Below are 17,980 nucleotides of genomic sequence, written 5' to 3' on the forward strand. Positions count from 1 at the left end.
TATATATATATATAAGTTTATTTTACAGTAACAATTTTAATTAGGGCAAGATTAATATTTTTTCTCAAGTAACAGTCCAAGTATGGTCTCCCCCCCCCAATAATTTTTATCTGACGACGCCAATTTATCAAAGCATATGGAACTGCAAAGCAAGAAGTAAACCAATGCCATTTTTTAATCAAATAATAAATTAAAAATTATTATATTTACATATTATTGTAAAATTTCGACATAATAACATATTGTAAATTTTTTGTGATGAGACACGACAAAGAAAATTAACGAAGGACATCGATAAATCAAATTTTAAAATTTTAAAATTGTTTTTAAGACAATATTTGGGTAAATAACTTAAACTTTTAAAAACTTAAGAATAACTAATGACTCTGAAATATATTTCATCAATTTTTTCCTCAGTTTTCTATTTTTCTCGTTTACTGAGGCAAGTAAAAGTCATTAGTCAGTATATTGTTATTTTAATTTAATAACAATAATGAGAGAATGAAAATCATTTGTTTTTCATAACCGTCTTATATCTTCAATATAATAAGTTTTAAGCAGTATTCTTTTTAAGATGTAAGTATAAGCAGCAATAAGCTAAAATGAGTATTAAAAAATATACTGGCCACAGAGACCTTATTTCGCCACTATGCATGGAATCAATTAGCTTAAAAGTTAGCCCAATGAGTTTAATTTATTATTATTTGTATTTTAAAGCATTTTAAATTATCTAAAATTACCGGCATATCTTTCACTATTAGTTCACTAAGAAAAAGTATGGTGAAAGCTATAAGAATATGGTAAAATTTACTGTGTTTATGGCTCTATTAGAACAACAAAAAGCTAGTTTTTACGACATTTTTCCATTTTATCCCCATTATCCATTTTTTTTCTAAATGTATACTTAAATTTTACAACTAAAATAATAATTTTATGATTAATTTAACATAATATGACAAGTAATAATTTCCTTATATGACAAGTAATAATTTAAAAAAAAACTATTTGTTGTTGTTTTGTATGGTTGAAGTTTAAATTTTAATTTTTCTTTCAAGTGAGCATCCATTAAAAATTAATATCAAAACTCAATAAAAAATAAGTTTTAATAAAATAAGTAAAAATAAGTTTTTAGCGCAAACTGCAAGAGTTTCTATTAAAAAATCTATTAATATATATTAAATTTTACGTCTTTAGTTTGTTAATACTTCCTGTTATTTTCTTAGGAGAAATTTGATTTTTTTTAATGTTGATTATGAATGTTGTAATGAGATTTCATAATGAAGAAATATATTTATTTAAATTATCTTGCCTTTCCTCAGAATAAATTTTCAGAAAAAAAAAGTTTCTTTAGTTCCATATATTTTTATGTGGAATAGAATATTTTTAAATAAATTCTTTGCTTCACATAAGTTTTTTGTTTTGTTTTTGACTTGGAATAAATAATATTTAAATCTGTTAAATCCTAAATATTCAAATTCCAGGAATCAAAAATTAGTTGATTCTCTACTATTGGAAGTAGATTCGAGCCATAAAATTACTGCTTCGCTGCAGTTTAAATCATATTATTCTATTGAGAAATGGTGCGTAAAGAAAAATATTCTGAACTGATTCGTCGGAGCTTGACAGAAAATTGGTTCAAATTAATTTTTATGACATTTCAACTAATTTTAGTTCTTAGAATTGCGTATATAATGAAAACAAAATATGATTATGACAAATGGCCTAGAAAGCAATTTTTGTTACAGAGCAGAAAAATTTTAAAGCTTAAATAATTAGGTAAAATTAAAATATAACGCAGTGTTTTAAGCTACGTAAACGCAACCTATAAGGCAACGTAGCAAATATAAAGCAATTCAAATATTGTCTAAGAAAATATAGCTTTATTCCTCAATGGCAATAATTATATCGAAATAAATATTATTAATTTAAGTTTAATATTTTCCCATTTTGCTTTATTTTCTACTTATATACAAATTCAATATTATATTTATGCTGCTTCCAATATAATAAAAAAAATTGTATTATGAATGCCTAATAGCTAATTAACAAAGAAAATCAGAATTGTACAAATCTTGAAAGAATACCTATTGATTTCCATTTTAGAAGTATTTTTGCATTGAATAATTATTTTTAAATTATAAAAAAGGAGCTGCATTGTTATTTTATGAAATTTTATGAAATTTAATGATTTCCTAATAAACTGTGCTTATCGCTCGAGTGTTGAATTTGGATTAATGTTCGTTCAAGCCTTAACAACTCAAACTTTTACTGAAGAGAATATAAAGTATAAAAATATCGTCTTAACTTTAAATAAGAATGAAAGGAAAGTCGGAAATTTATTTCAATAAAATATTAGACTATTTCTGCTGTTGCATTCATAAGGGAGAGTTATTTAAGTGCAAAACTATTATAAACTCAAGTAGTTATAGTCCCTACCTTTTTTTCAAAATGAGTTTTGTTACAGTATCTAAAAGGAAGATTTTTAAAATATCTTTATGTTCATGGAGAAGATATCTTTATGGATAGAAATATCAGAAAATCATAATATCTTAAGCTTGTATTAACGTTGGATTTGATTAAAAATTTTCATTATATTATAGTCACGTTTAGTTGTACACAACTCTGTATGGTTAAATATTCTGTTATTCAGAGGTTAATTACATAGTTCCACGAATATTTCTTTGTATAGGATGAAGATGGCTATATTTTATACAATTTCATAAAAATTTCAGACTTTGCAATTAAATAGCATAGAGTAAAAAGTTGAATTAAAACAGAATTCTGCAAATTTATTTTTTTCCAACTTATGCAAATAAGATGTTAAGGTCTATAACAGGTCTTGAACAGGTCTTCGGAATATTTAAAGTTACGTTATAGTCAATTTAACGTGAGCAGTAAATAGGCAGTGAATATAAGGTAAATAAAAATAAGATAATCATCTAAAAGTTATTCAAAACGATGTTAACAGCGAGAACATTAAAAAAAAAAAAAAAAGTTATTTTTTAATGTTCTTACTTTGCATTTAAATATCAAAATTTTAATATAAACATTTCTTATTCAAAATGTTATTTTAAAAATGTCAGAATTTAAATTTTTTAATAATTAATAAACTTTATTTTCATTTTTAATATTTATATAAGTTCATTGTAATAATTTCATTTTTAATATTTTCATTCCCCAGAAAATTATGTTAGTTTTAATATCAATTTATTACATATTGAATCGTTTTTATTTCTGAAAGATTTATTTTCAAATACCATATTGCAAAACAAGTACATGAAATAAAATACTTCTATTGGTAGTAATTTTGGCAAATATAAAATGCAGCAGAAAAGGAAGACACAGGACAAATCACAATTTAATACAGCTTTTCACGTAACTCATATCGGTGTTGTTTTTAAATTTTATTTCATTATTGTCTCTAATGATTTAAATAATTATTCTTATTTTCCCGACTATTTAAATTGAGTTTAAAAGAATCTGGCTCTTTTTCAAGCTACTTATGCAGCTAAAAAGTTAATAATTGAGCTTGAATATCTCCAATTTACAATACATGAAAAAATCCTAACTAAATTAATCATCTATATTCCAAAAAATGCTATTTAGTTACCGTTCTGCTACAAATAATATCTGTAAGACGGAGGTAAAGGACACTTTCATTTGTTTCTAAAAAGAACTTGATACTATGTCCATGTTGTAGATTTTTTACTCTATCTTGCAGAATAGGGCACTATTTCTTGTCATAACAAATAGACAGTTTAGGCTGTTTGAAATTACACCATTTCCAAGATTAGACTTAAATGATACTTAAAAGAGCTCTCCTCAAAACTTGTATCTTTGCGACATGGTGTCCTTTATGTCCGACGTAAAGATATACAGTAATGCACTTTCAATCCTTTTATAGAATTTCACTTAACTTGCATGCTCAAATGAAGGGATGTAAAAAATATTTAAGACGATTATTCAAAGCATTTTACATTTATAAAACTTTCGTTGCTGGTCAACTCAAACGAGTTCGAACTCTCCTATTAGGACTCACGTTTGAGCATCGAATCCACCATACTCATAAAAGCATGTTACACTGGTGTACAGCTTTTCGAGTGTGAAACACTGTATGTACATTATTAGAACTTAAGAGACTGTTGAACCATTATTTCGTGCAAACTTGCGGTAACCTTAATACGGTTCTAATTATATTTCTTAAACTTGATTAAATGATGCTTCACCTTGAATGAATGCAATACAGCAAAGTTTCACCGAAATATTATTCAAGGCACAAAAATCTCAAAATATGATTGAATGTTTCAACGTTAAATTGTTTTTTTCTTCCTTTATAGTGTACATGATTCATGAAATTATGTTGTTTATAAGTAGCGATTTTATATATTTGGTTAATGTTCCTTGCATTGCTTAGTGAAAAATTTAGTTATGAAGATGGTTTAAAAATTTATAATTTAAAAACAAGCTGGATAATTTTTTTAAATTGCTTTTTCCACCTTTTTTTGAAATTCAGTTTACTCTTTTCCCTTTTTCTAAATTTCGAATTCTATTTCCTTATATTCTAGTTCAAAATCGTGTAATAAGTAGACTAGTTCAAAATCAAGTATTTTTTTATTACTCTAAATATTAAAATAATTGTACAAAATTTTCCTTCTTTTTGAAAAAGTATTAAGTTTTAAAAAATGCATTATATTTGAAATAAAAATTAATTATAAGTAATTCATGCAAACTATAAATTTTGAGAAAAAAATGTATACGAAATGTATACGAATATTTTAAGGTATCTTAGGAGTGTTTCAGATGAAAATTTCAAATTTGTTTGGGGGAAAAGTGACGTATTGTTAGTAAATTTATTCTGAGCTTTAACAAAGCGATTTAGAGTATTGATTTTGTTGATACTCAAAAGACTTTTGCACTTAACAATTTTTTTCTGAAGCACATAATCGCTGAATTTATCAATCATCAAACTTTAAACTCATTTTTCTCAAGCTCACAATGCTGAAGTTTCGAGCAAAATATTTTCAGTTCAGTTACAGGTAGAGACTTGAAATCGAATTATAAGTTGATGATAATCAGTTTAAAAAAGAAATTATTTTTAAAAAAAATTAAAATAAAACAAATTCTTAATATTTAAATGAGTTTAGTTTAATCACAAAAATATCCACTTATTTTGCTCTAGCAAGTTGTTTTAAACATTTTTAATACTTTTAATAATACTTTTATACTAACGAAATAGACTTTTCTTTGTGAAAAAAGTAGGCATTTTTAAAAATTTATGAGTCCCTACGAAATAATTAGTTTTGAGAGATTTTAGCATCAAGTTATGCAATGCAAGAAGGTACTATTTAAAATATACATATATATATAAACACTGAATTTCAACATGCATTCTGACGTTTATTAAAAGTATCGATATATATTAAAATATCCAAATAAGATAAACTGGCAACAGAAAATATATCTATAAATCACATTTCGTTTAGACATGTTAAAAATTATCATGTAACTGATTATTTACAACAAAATAGTAAAATTCTAACTGTAATTAGATGCAGTGATATTAACAATTAGACTGTAGGGTAAATTCACACCTATAACTAAAATGTAAATAACAAAATGTTTAAAACTTTTAAATTAGTTTCAGAATTTAGAAACTTAATAAAGATAATTTTGAGCACACTAATAAAAGTGGGGAAAAGAAATAAACGTCTCGAAGGAGGAAAGTGCTCCCTTATTTAAGAGGGGAAAAAACACATAAAAAACGGCGTTTTTTATGACTTTTTGGGTAAGAGGGCCTCTTGTATGTTATTATAATCTAATAATAGAGATAAATCGCTTTTTTTTCCCACGAAGTTTTTTTTAATGTAAATATACCTGCAGGCGTTCCTGTTTTTTCGGCTGTTGTAACACCTGATGCGATGTTCTTTCACTTTCAACATCATAAAAAGGTGTTAAACATAATACCCTTAGTTTTTTTTTTTTTTCCTAAAGCTGTTTCAATGCGGAAAAAAATGGAAAGATGGTAGTGAAAATTGATACTTTGACTTTTCCGAAAAAAAAAGAAGAAAAAAACTGCAAATGAAAGTAAGGACCAAAATGATAGATACAAGTTTTAAAAGTACTTAAAAGACTAAATATAGTCCAAAATTTTCTAAGAATAAGAGTACTTAAAACTTTTCAATAATAGTACTTAAAATTTTTATAAATTTAAATTAAAATTTTTATAAATTTAAATTTAAATTTTTATAAATTTAAATTAAATTTTTAAATTCTTGAAATTTTTTCTTAAAATAGTACTTAAAATAAGAATAATAGTACTTAAAATTTTTCCTTCCTTTCAAAATAAATTTTTTTTTGCAAAATTTCATAATTTTTGAACTTTTTAATAAAATTTTAAATATTAATCCATAAGGGAATATTTCCTTCTTTTTCTCAAACACATGAAGAGTAAATTATTTCGAGTTAAAAAACTTACTTAGCATTAAAACTTATCAATTCTATAAGTCGGTAAAAATATTCTTTAAAGTCGTTTAAATTACATAAAAATTAGGAACAAAACAAATTATTTAAACTAATGCGTTTCTAAAAAAATTAGTTTAACTTTTTTTTTCTTTCTCAGTTCTGATAAGAAGATAGTTTTGAAGGTTTTTGAAATAGTAAAAATTTTAAAGTTGACAAAAGAATCTTAAATAATTAAACTATTTACCCAAAGAAGAATTTCTGTTTAACTGAGTTTTAATTTCACCATAATTCTTTCCAACGGGAAGGAGTGATGGTTCTCAAATATTTGTTTTGAAAGCACTCCAACTTAAGAAACTGAAAGTTTCGTTTGGCAAAGAATTGCTTCGGCCTGAAACATGGAAGTCTTAAACTAAATTGTAAAAAATAAAAATGAAAAAAGCAGCTTTAACATTATTAACGTTTTCACTTGAAGTTTGAAAATTGAAGTTCAGTCGATGTTGGAGCATGCGCAAAATAGATCTTTCGTTTAAAATTAGTACTACAATTCTAAAATAGCTTTGCAGTCCCCATTTAGTTCTGTTGCGCTTCTGAAAATTTTCATTTAATTTTTTTCTGCTTTAAATTCTATGTTTTGTATGTATTTAGATATTTTATTAATATAATCTTAAATTTGAATGTAACTTCGATATTCACATGACTTGAAAGTTAATAGATGTATTTTCAAGCGCATAAACAGTTTGTAATATATTTTTCGCATTTTTTGAACCAAAACATTGCTTTTTATTTACAAGCATGTTTTTGAAAATTGCAACATCATGAAGAAATTACGTAAATTGAACCGAGCTTATATGAAATGTAAAATGAGCGAAGACATGCGAATGATTAGAATTACTAAGCACTTGAGCATGTTTATTTGTATCCCTATCAGTAATATGTTTAATAAATTTTAATAATTTCTGATAATTCCTTTGCGGCCTTGTAATTTTAATAAACATCAGTAGTATTTCAACAAACATTAGTTCCCAAACATTAGCATAACTAATTCAAAAATTTATTAAAAAAATGTTCAATTGTTTTAAAAATAGTAATTGTTTTTAACAAAGTATGCCTTGAATATGCGCATTTTAGAATTAAATATAAATCTGTTGTAAAATACTTCTTTTTAAACGTATTTACGAAAGAGAATATCGCTTAACTTTTAGTGAGAGGAGTAAATTTATTTATTATACATACAATTCTTTAAACGGAATTTCTGCAGAAAATTTAATGAAGTTTTTTAGCATTATTTAGAGCTAGCACCTATAAAAGAATGTTTAACAATAAAATAAATAAAAAAATATATTTATTTTTAACTTCCATGAAATCCACGTTACTCGTTTAAAGTCAAACAATGGGAGGTCATGATTATTAATACTACTTCTATTCCACTAATTGAAAAGAAAAAACAAAACAAAATCTTACAAAGTCGGAAAAAAATACTAAGAAAATGGAATGAAGATAAAAAAGAAATATACACATTATTCAAGCATAACGTGACTAAATCTGCTTTTTACACACCTTTCCTAATCACGTACGAAAAAAAGAAACTTTTTTTGCCGACAACCAAATAGAGGTAGAAAGTGTGCACGCTTCAATACATAAAAAAAAGAAGAAAAAGAAGGGAGAGAAAAAATGAACTATGTATAAAAAAGATGAAGGGAAAGTGCAGGTTTTAGATTTGAGCTGCACCAGGTGCTAAGCGATGTTTTCGAATCGCAGCTAAATGAATAACGATGCGCCATCTATGAACGCATTGAAAAACTACGAAATAAATTTGTTTTTCTCAGTCGAGGAGTGCATCTAATATTTATAGTATTTTACAGTGTTTTAAAACATTGCTGATCTATAAAGCATTAGGAAAAGATTAAACTAATATCGAGATTTTGTAAAACGTAATTCAATGATGAGGTTGTTTTCTCGCTTTCTTTTATAAGAAATCTTCAAGTTAATGGAATGTCTCTAAATTAAATAACGTTTTGTTAAGTTTAGTTAATAATAAAAAAGGATAAGCAAATTAACGAATTTTATTTTACGTTTTAAAAAAAATGTTATTGATTAAGACCTTTTTTTTTTAAATGAAAGCAAATAGTAAGCCTAAAAATTTTCGACACAAGTTTCATTTTACAATTAAATTTTTTTATGTTTGGAACTAAATTTTTCTGTTTCTCAATGTTTAACAACCAACTAGTAGGCTTTTTTTTAAAGTGAATACAAATAACTGTTTCTGATCAGATTAATTATAAAAAACCAGTTTAACTTAAAAAAGTTCAACTTTGTTGAAAGCGTTATTTTTTTCATTAATATTATTATTATTATTTTTGCATTTATTAAATAATATCTCTCTGAGTAGGTCTTTGCTAATAAATTTTTAAGTTTTATGTATATTATCAATAAGTTCATGTTTTGAATAATGCTTTCAATAAAAAATAGCTAATATTTATAGTATGATTCAAGTAGTTTTCCTTGTATAACCAGACCAAAAATCTAAAACAGTTTATTTTAACTGTAATTTAAGATCATAGTAAAACTAACTTATTTTTAATTCATAAATGGTGAGAAGATTTCATGAAGAAGAAAATTTAATAGAACAGTAGCCTAAAATTTCATTCTCGATTTAAATTTAAAAATATTATCTGAATGCTTAAACTACTCATATTACATTCGTTCATATAAAGAAACGTTTATTGATATTAGTTCATCGAAACTAAATTAATTTTTTAATTTCTCTCTTTTTCAACCAAGCAGACATTCATCACATATTTTTTTTAAAAATTTTAATAACAAAATATGATCTGAATAACTAACTGATCCTGATGACAGATAAAAACATAGCTGATCATCTAAATTACATTATTAGTGATTTTACATTATTTTTACATGGAAAATTGAGTTCCTTCAGTTTTTAAAGTATAAAAAGAGTAATTTTTGTGTAACTACTACAACAAAAGCATTACGTATTTGAAGCATCAGAATGTCTCTTAAATAAATTACATAAATTTCATTTACTCTCAAATATAAGCTTAAGTAGCGATCAATATATATGCTATGTTTTGGAGAGAACTAAAAATGCGTGTAACACAAAAACAAGTTAGTGTATATTCGCAAAGAATTAGTGATATATAAACCAAAATACAGAATATATCTTAGTGTCACTTCAACATAGCATACTATAGTGTCACTAAAAACATGAATTTGATTATAAATTAGAATATTATTAATTGTGCTCTCAAAATAACTTTTAATAGCTAGAGAAAATTACGTTTGTCATGGGTCTTAATTAAACCAATTCTACATTCCAAATATATATTTAGATAATAAATGAATTTTTGCGAATATTTTCCAGTCATGTTGTATGACAAATACGATTAATTAGAAGTTATAAAGAGTCATATGGTTTATAATTCTTTAAGCGTAAAAATTTAAACTAAATATTTTTAGATGCTAAGTAAACTACGGTACATTAATTTCACCCATCCTTAATCAGTCTAGAGACGTGCATCAGTAATTAAGAAAAGATTAATAAAATATCTTATCAAAATAATGATTACAAATAAAAATCTCATCAAAATCATTTTGTCGCTAGAATATAAGAGAAAATTTTATCGAGAAAAAAAGTAATCGTACTTTTATCAATTTTCTCGAAGACTGATTAACTACTACAAAAACTAATTCGCAATTCAACTATATTTCAAATTTAAAATTTCATATGCTTCAAAATAATAAACTTTAGTATGTCTTTAAATATTTACCTGTTCAAACTAAACACATAAGTATTAGCATTTTAGCAGAAAAATTATTTATACCATAAAGAACCAGACGTAAGTCATCATATGCACATTGATGATTTTTGTTGATTATGATGATTATGAATTTTCCTCGATTTTTCGTCTTTCGACTAAAAAAAAAACATTTCGAGAATTAGAGAATAGTTACATAATGTATATCTTATATTATGTAACTATTCTCTAATTTCGAAATGTTTTTTTTTTTTAAATTCATCGGTGTGTTTGATGGGTGTTGGTCTTGTAAATCTCAGAGTTTCAAAAAAAATCTAAATAATAGAATCTAGAATATAAATCTAAATAATTTTGTACGACAATATCAATATAAATACTGAAGTTATACTGTTAAATGCTGCAATTTCTATAACAGAGTTTGGTAAATTTTCCTGTTTATATAAATTCAATTTTAATTCATGTTTGAACTCTTATTTTGGGGGAATTGAATGGTATTATTGATGAAAAATGTAATGTGGTGTTATTGTATGAAATCCTACTATAAATGCAGAATGATTTTGCTAATTAATGAATTTTTTATAGTTTTTTTTGGGGGTGTTTCTGTAAAGATATTGTTGTTTGATATTTTTTTGTGAAATAAATGGGCAAATTACTTGCTTACTGTTCTAGTAATTAAGAGAGATTTATTCGGGAAAATCATCATAATCATGTAAAAAAATTATAATTTTACTGAATTATATGAAATTCAGCAACAACAAAAAAAGTTTCAATCATTTATTGCAAAACAATAATATTATATTAAAAGGGTACGATTATATTCTTCAATTTTCAAGGAAGACATCCGTGTTTGTAGCAATGTTATTCGTAAAATAGTTTTGAACAACAAAATAGCTAAAATAGCTTCTTTTAAATAATTGTAAAGACAAATTTCTGGTTTCAAACTGAAAGTTATTGATTTTTTCCGAAGTTTTCAAATTGAATTGTCAATTATCATCAAATCTTCTTACTAACAATATTAAGGCATTTTTTTTAAAAAAAATCTTAAATTATATATTTCTTATGAAGGTGATACGATGATACCAGATTGTTAATTCTTAGTGTTGATTAGTTGTTTTAATCTTATAAATTGACTCTTCCAATATTAAATCAACTAATATTAAATCAACACTTTTTCCGTCTAGCAAACACGTGGGCAGTTTTACCAACTTTACTATATTTTAGCTTTACTATATTTTAATGAGAAGCTTAAATATGAATGCATTGAACATATATTCAAATAATACATTAAAAAACGATCAAACAAATTATGTACAATTATAATTTTTTTTTTAGTCACCGTGATATTATTTAAATTATTTTGAACAAAATCATACCTGAACCATACCACCATAATTGAGGAGTAAAATATTAAGAGTATATTTGTAAAAGTTACTTTTAACTACCACAAACAGAAATGGCAAAAGTCAAAATTTATTGTTATAATCTAAAAGACTTTTTTAAGCAGTAACGGATTGATTGAGTGTAATGCTAAGGAATTGAAAATATTTCGTAGCATTTTTAATTATTCCAAATCATGATTTTTTTTTTAATTTTTAAAAGATATTGAATAAAACAGTTTTGGAAACATTTATTTAAAATCTCCTGAAACAAATTTAGCATTTCTTTTTAATTTCGTGATGTTTCAAAAAAATTTAACTATATTTTTATGTTTTAGTTTCAAGGGGTTGTTTCGATTATGTATGGTTGATCAATGAAGCAATATGTGTTTATCTATTATTAACTTAAGAAATAACATATTAAACTAAGTTATGCTTTTAGTTTTCTTTAGTTTGTAAAAAAGCAAAGCTTGGAAAAGATAGAAAAATTGGAAATTTCTATCTGTTTTATCTGTTTAATAAAAATCACTTTATTTACTTTTTTTTAATGTAGTATGACTTCTCAGTCAATGATTCATTTAAAAATTACTCCTTAACATTCAGTTAGTAAAAAACTCCTGAATATGTGCTTCATTTCCCATTGTTTTAAATACAATCACTTGATTATTTTGCAAAACCCAGATCTATTTAAAGCAGTTTTGAAATTCTACAACTTTAATATTGTTTTTATTAAATTATTCATTTTTATACAAATCTTTCTTTTTTTCTTTTTTTTTTAATGGAAAAAAAATTATCAGGGAAATTAAATTCTATAGATTAATATATTAATAAGTCAGCTATAAGACTTCTTGTGCATTCAATATTTATATACATATAAGAATTCTTCTGTTAGGTTTTGATGTTTTATATTTCGCTTTTTTTAGAAGCTATGTTTTAAAATGGAAGAACTTTTCCAAAAATTTTCCTAGAACTTTTCTACAGAACAGAAGCAAACAAATGCTTTTTAAACATTTGTTAAAAAATACCTTTTTAAAATTAATCTAATCATGATAAACAAAATGATAAACCGTGTTTAGTTGATAAGTAAACTCGATAAAAAAAATTTAAATCAATAAAATTAAATTTTATTAGATTTTGCTTTTTTTCAAAAATGCAAATCTCAAATTAAATCAGTTTCTAATTGAAACGACCATTATTATAATCATTCAGATGTTTTAATTATTTAAAACAACATATAATAGTAAGTAATAAGAAAAGCGTCTTTTGACCAATCATGTGAATCATAAATTCTCATCGATGATATTCTAATACTGAAAAAAGGAAACCATGTTTAAATAAAAAATTTAAAAAAAACTAATACCCAAAGTAATGGTTTGTGTATGTATCACTGACATCCGGTAGAGTAACCTCTATTGTTTAATAAGTTTTCAAACCTATCTAAGAGCTTGTTATAACGTCCAGAAGATAACCTTGAAATCCCACATTTCATTACGACTGTTATAATGTCCTGCCGTTCTTACAATCAGAATTGAACCTAACCCTTCTAGCACATCTAATGTTTCTGACGTGAATATCCGTTCGCTTCAGGCTAAATTGCTCGCGTATTCAACAGCTGTTCTAGAAACAAAAGGGTTAAATTTTTATTTCTGCTTAGTATTTGCATACATGTTATTAAAGCAAATATATGGACAGGAATTGAATTTTAAAAACTGTTCTATGCAGATTATGCTCAGTGATTTAAAAAATATTTTTAATTGTAAGTATAAATTTTTCTTTTTCTTTTCTTCGTTAGGTATCTTTAAAAAATAGTAATGTAATTGAAATTATTGTAAAATGTTTTTGTTTTAAGAAAACTCTTAATAGAATGCAGTTTTTGTAATATAAACGTAATGTAAATGCAAAGGATTTTTAGCGATATCTGAAAATAACTCAATTATATTGGATAAATAGTTATTCAACAATTATTTCTCATTCTTATTACATGCAACTAGTATTTTAAAACAAATTGATTTAAAATCTGCTTTAATTCTATCCATTTCAATTTTTTAAATAGGTTAAATGTGTAAAAAAGTGGATAATAAAAATTTAGGGAAAAAAATTTTTGAACATGTTTGGGAAATGTATATTTAATAAACCTATACATGGTCATTTGGAAAAGATACTTAACCATGTATTAAAGCTTATACGTTCAAAATAAATTGCATCAGTAACAAATATGTTTGTTGCTAATTATACTATTAACATAATATTGCTAAATATTAATTTTTAATTTTATTTTTATTAAACATTATATGCCATCTAGTTTTAAAATCTTTTAATTGTTCTCTGGAAAGAAAAAAAAATTTAATTCTATATAACAATAAAATTTTTTGGCTACAATATGAAGGCATTTTTTCATAACTATAAATTTTTAAATAAAATCCTACTTTCCTCTTATCTTTATGTTTTTTTACAACATTTTCCCCCCATTTTTTACATTTTATTAAAAAAAACAGTAAGTTTTGTGTCTCGATTATCGATTTGTAGATTGCGCATATTTTATTTATGATCAATTTCTTACCATTCATTACCAATTCTTACTATCTTACTAATATCGTACCCTCTTGAATTAAATTAATAAAGTAAAAAGAGTAATCAAATACTATTTTTAAAATATTATTTTTGCAATTATTTACAATAGAATATAATAAACAAACTATTAGAATAAATTTTATAAACACATTAAAATTTATTCTAATTAATTGTTGTTATATTTTGCTTTGCTTAGTGCTAAAAAAAATTAAGACTTTTCAATCTGTTTGAAGATAATGCGCTATTTAATAAAAACCGATAAGAAATATCTTGATCAAATACGTAACATTTACAAAACGATAAGCTATACGAAAAACTTAACAGTATTTAATAATTTTTAGTGATTCATTTAGTTATAAGAATTAATGAAATAGGAAATAATGACTCATTATATGCACAAAATTGTCTGCGCAGTAACCTTAAGCAATTCCTAAAAATATATTCTGCTTTATTTTTTGTTTTGAGTTTTCAGAAAGCGTCAGGTTTGTAATGATTTTTTTACTTTAAAAATAAATACTAAAGTAGTAATATTTCCCATTAGCTAAATTTCCATGGAACGAAGTTTTATGCTTATATCTCTACAATATCATTTATGTCTGCTTAATTTTTTAAGTTCAACTTGTGGTCTGTTTTAAAAAATCTCTTTTAATGCGATTAAATCTAATTAAATGTGGTTTTCTAAAAGATTTGACAATTGCTTCGGTAAATTTGGTTTGAATCTCAAAGAAGGGTTTTTTTTTAGCAAACATTTAAAGCAATCAAAACAATATAAGTTGAAACTAGAATGTTTGTGTTTAATTACGTTTTATAGTAACGTTTTACGTAACTTTTCCAAATAAATTTAGTGTCCACGAAAAATCTTTTATACTTTAATTTCTGCAGAAAAAAGAAGTATATTTAACAAAAAACATAGGAAAAAAAATCAGTTATTGTAATTACTTTTTACTGCTGAAATTTGATTTTATTTAAATTTAAATAAATGTAAATATCGAATTCTAAACCACACTAAGGTAAAGATCTTCATTATGGCATGCAAATATAAATTCAAATTGATTTTTCTAAATAAAGTGAAATGTAAGAGTCAGTTTTTAGGTTACTGTTCTCTTTTTCTTAATGTTATATATCCAGATCTTTCGTTTCCATAACTGATTAAGATTTAAAAAGTTGATCAATTGATTTTAATAAAATAAAGATTAATTTAATTAAAATGGTAAAAAGTAATTTTGATCAAAACAATTATTTTTATTCATAAATAATTTTTAAATGAAGAAGAAATACCTATGCACACAAAATCACGTTATCTAAATTTACACTGATTCGATCACGGTATACCTAAATTCTAAAAATAAAATGGTATAACAATTTAGTTAAGGTTGGTTTTCGAAGCTCAATCGCCAAGGAAAATAAAAAATCCATAGTTTAAGTGCCTTACATGAAGCAATGAGAGGATTTTTAACCATATACATATCATCTTGTCGCAAAGAATTACATTGGAGTTACAACGGACAAATGACTTAAATATTTTAAAAGTTATTAAAAATTTTTAAAAAGCATCAATTTAGTGACATTTATCCACCTAGATGAAAATTATAAAACTCTCTGTCTTATTATCAGTTTTTACAAATTCTTATAAGCCTAGATAATGCAGCATAGGAGCAAGTTTTTAAATATTGAAAAAATTATTTCACAAACCGCTTTTAATTTTCTCAAAACAGTGGCTTTTCTTCATATTGACGTTTTGTGCCATTTTTTGAGTAAATATAGGCAGCACTGACTTCAGATAGGTTAATCTTGACCCAACAGTCATGAATAACTCTCGCAAACTCACAGCAATTAGTAAAATAGCATATTATTTGCAAAAAAGCATCATTTCATATGACAACGGAGCCTTCAAAAAACAGCCTTAACACACAAATTCTCTTTTGCATACAACAATTACTCATTTAAAAAAAACTATTTCAATCATATACATAAAAATAAATAAAATCAATCAAAAACGTTTTGTCGATGTTTCCATCGCATTTATTAATTTAAGTTCTCAACGGCCCAATTAAACATCAGATTACAAATATTTTTCATAACAGAACAATAATATTTCTACATCATTATTGAATATGTCATTTTATTAAACAAAATCTAACTTTAAATATTATTTAATTAAATTGTTTAAAAAAATTATCAATTTAAAAGTACGTATTATTTTTAATAACTAAATATATGAAAATTTTAAACTAAAAAAATGATCAAAATTACCTCGGCATTAAAAAATTAAAAAATACTGGTTTCATTCACTAGAGCTAGTTTGGTTTTTACTATAATCAACCAATAGTTTAAACCATTAGTTTTGATTTCAACTACTTCGATTTAAATATCAGTATTAAAAAATGTGCTTCCACTTATATACTTATACATTCACATTATTGCTTTACATTTTAGACTTACATTATACATTTATATTATATTTTAGCTCTATTAAGCAAAGCATCGGCTTAATATTTTTGTTCTGCAAAATGTGGGAATAATAAGAATAATTTAGATCTATTTTTACTAACAAATGCACCAATTTGAAAGCCTTTTCACTCAAATATATCAAGGCAATTTATATTAAAAAAAACACGGGATACTGTTGGTGAAACAGGACAGTTATAGAGAATAATTATTTGTAATTTATGCATTTTTAAATTCCGAAGTTTTGTAATAAAGAGTAAGAAAGTAACTTTGCATATGATTTTATAAGACAAATAAGCATCTTTTAAAAGTTTTTATTTTAATATTTAACATCATATATGATACGTTTCTTTAAATAACTATATTTATATTCCATTAAATATATTCTAAATTTATATTCTTCATTAATATAGAACATAAGCTTAGAATAGATACTAAATCTAAATTTATATTCTGTGAAGAATATAAATTATAATGGCATATCTAATTTCAAACTTTTCTTGTTTTTTTATTGCTTTAATTTTTATGCGAGAATTTTTTTTAATCATATTGTACTCATATTAACTTTTATATTAAAAACTACATTAAAATAGTTAATATTAGTTAAATCTTAGTTAGTATAACCGAAAATAACAAATCAAACTCACCTCATATCCTAATTAGTTAAATTTCTTCTAAAACATAAGAAAAAGAATAAATTATCTTTCTTTCAGTTAATTAGTTCTAGCAAAGTATATCTGGACACAGTATTTAAAAATAGTTTTGCAACAAATATAAGGTATACACTCCGAATTCTAGACAGTATTTTTCTCCTGAAAGATGGAAATAAGAAAACAAAACATTCATTTCTTACATGAAATGAACCCTTTATCCCATTTTAATGAGATACAAAATCCCCTATACAAAAGAAATCCGTTTCCCCAACTAAATTATCATTCGATTTCATTTTGTGTAAAATAACCGGAAAAGGACAAACGTAATTTTATCTTGTGATTTGTTATGTGCAGCTGTGTGATCGAGACTAATTGCAATTATAATGTATTTCTTTTTCTTTTTCAGGTATTTACCACTCTTTCACATATGGACTGTGGTTTAGATTCACAAGATTTAATTAGCAGAAATAAAATTTTCCATTCAAATTGGAAAGTTACCAAACATCATAAAGGTATATGTTTTATTTGTATTTTTATGCAGCATAGTTTGAGTCGATGTCGATCACCAATACAATGAAAAGAAAATCTCTTCATCACTGCATTTAAAAATTGTTTTGCTCTAAATAAATACAATTCATTAGAAAGTATGAATAGAGACAAAAAGTTACAACTACAAAAGATTATTGTTAAATTA

The 17,980-nt window shown here is 24.5% G+C and overlaps 1 long non-coding RNA gene across 4 annotated transcripts in view; it reads right to left on the minus strand.

Annotated features, from left to right (window-relative positions):
• The window catches only part of LOC139427123 (uncharacterized), an 83,652-nt gene extending 66,110 nt beyond the window's left edge, over window positions 1-17,542 (minus strand). For all 4 annotated transcript variants that reach the window (XR_011638269.1, XR_011638272.1, XR_011638271.1 and 1 more), the window contains exon 1: window positions 17,281-17,542. This is a non-coding gene — a long non-coding RNA (uncharacterized lncRNA). The remainder of the gene's footprint in view (window positions 1-17,280) is intronic.
• Window positions 17,543-17,980: the final 438 nt, after the last annotated feature.

Source organism: Parasteatoda tepidariorum, chromosome X1 (assembly GCF_043381705.1).
Source record: "Parasteatoda tepidariorum isolate YZ-2023 chromosome X1, CAS_Ptep_4.0, whole genome shotgun sequence".
NCBI classification, from domain to species: domain Eukaryota; kingdom Metazoa; phylum Arthropoda; class Arachnida; order Araneae; family Theridiidae; genus Parasteatoda; species Parasteatoda tepidariorum.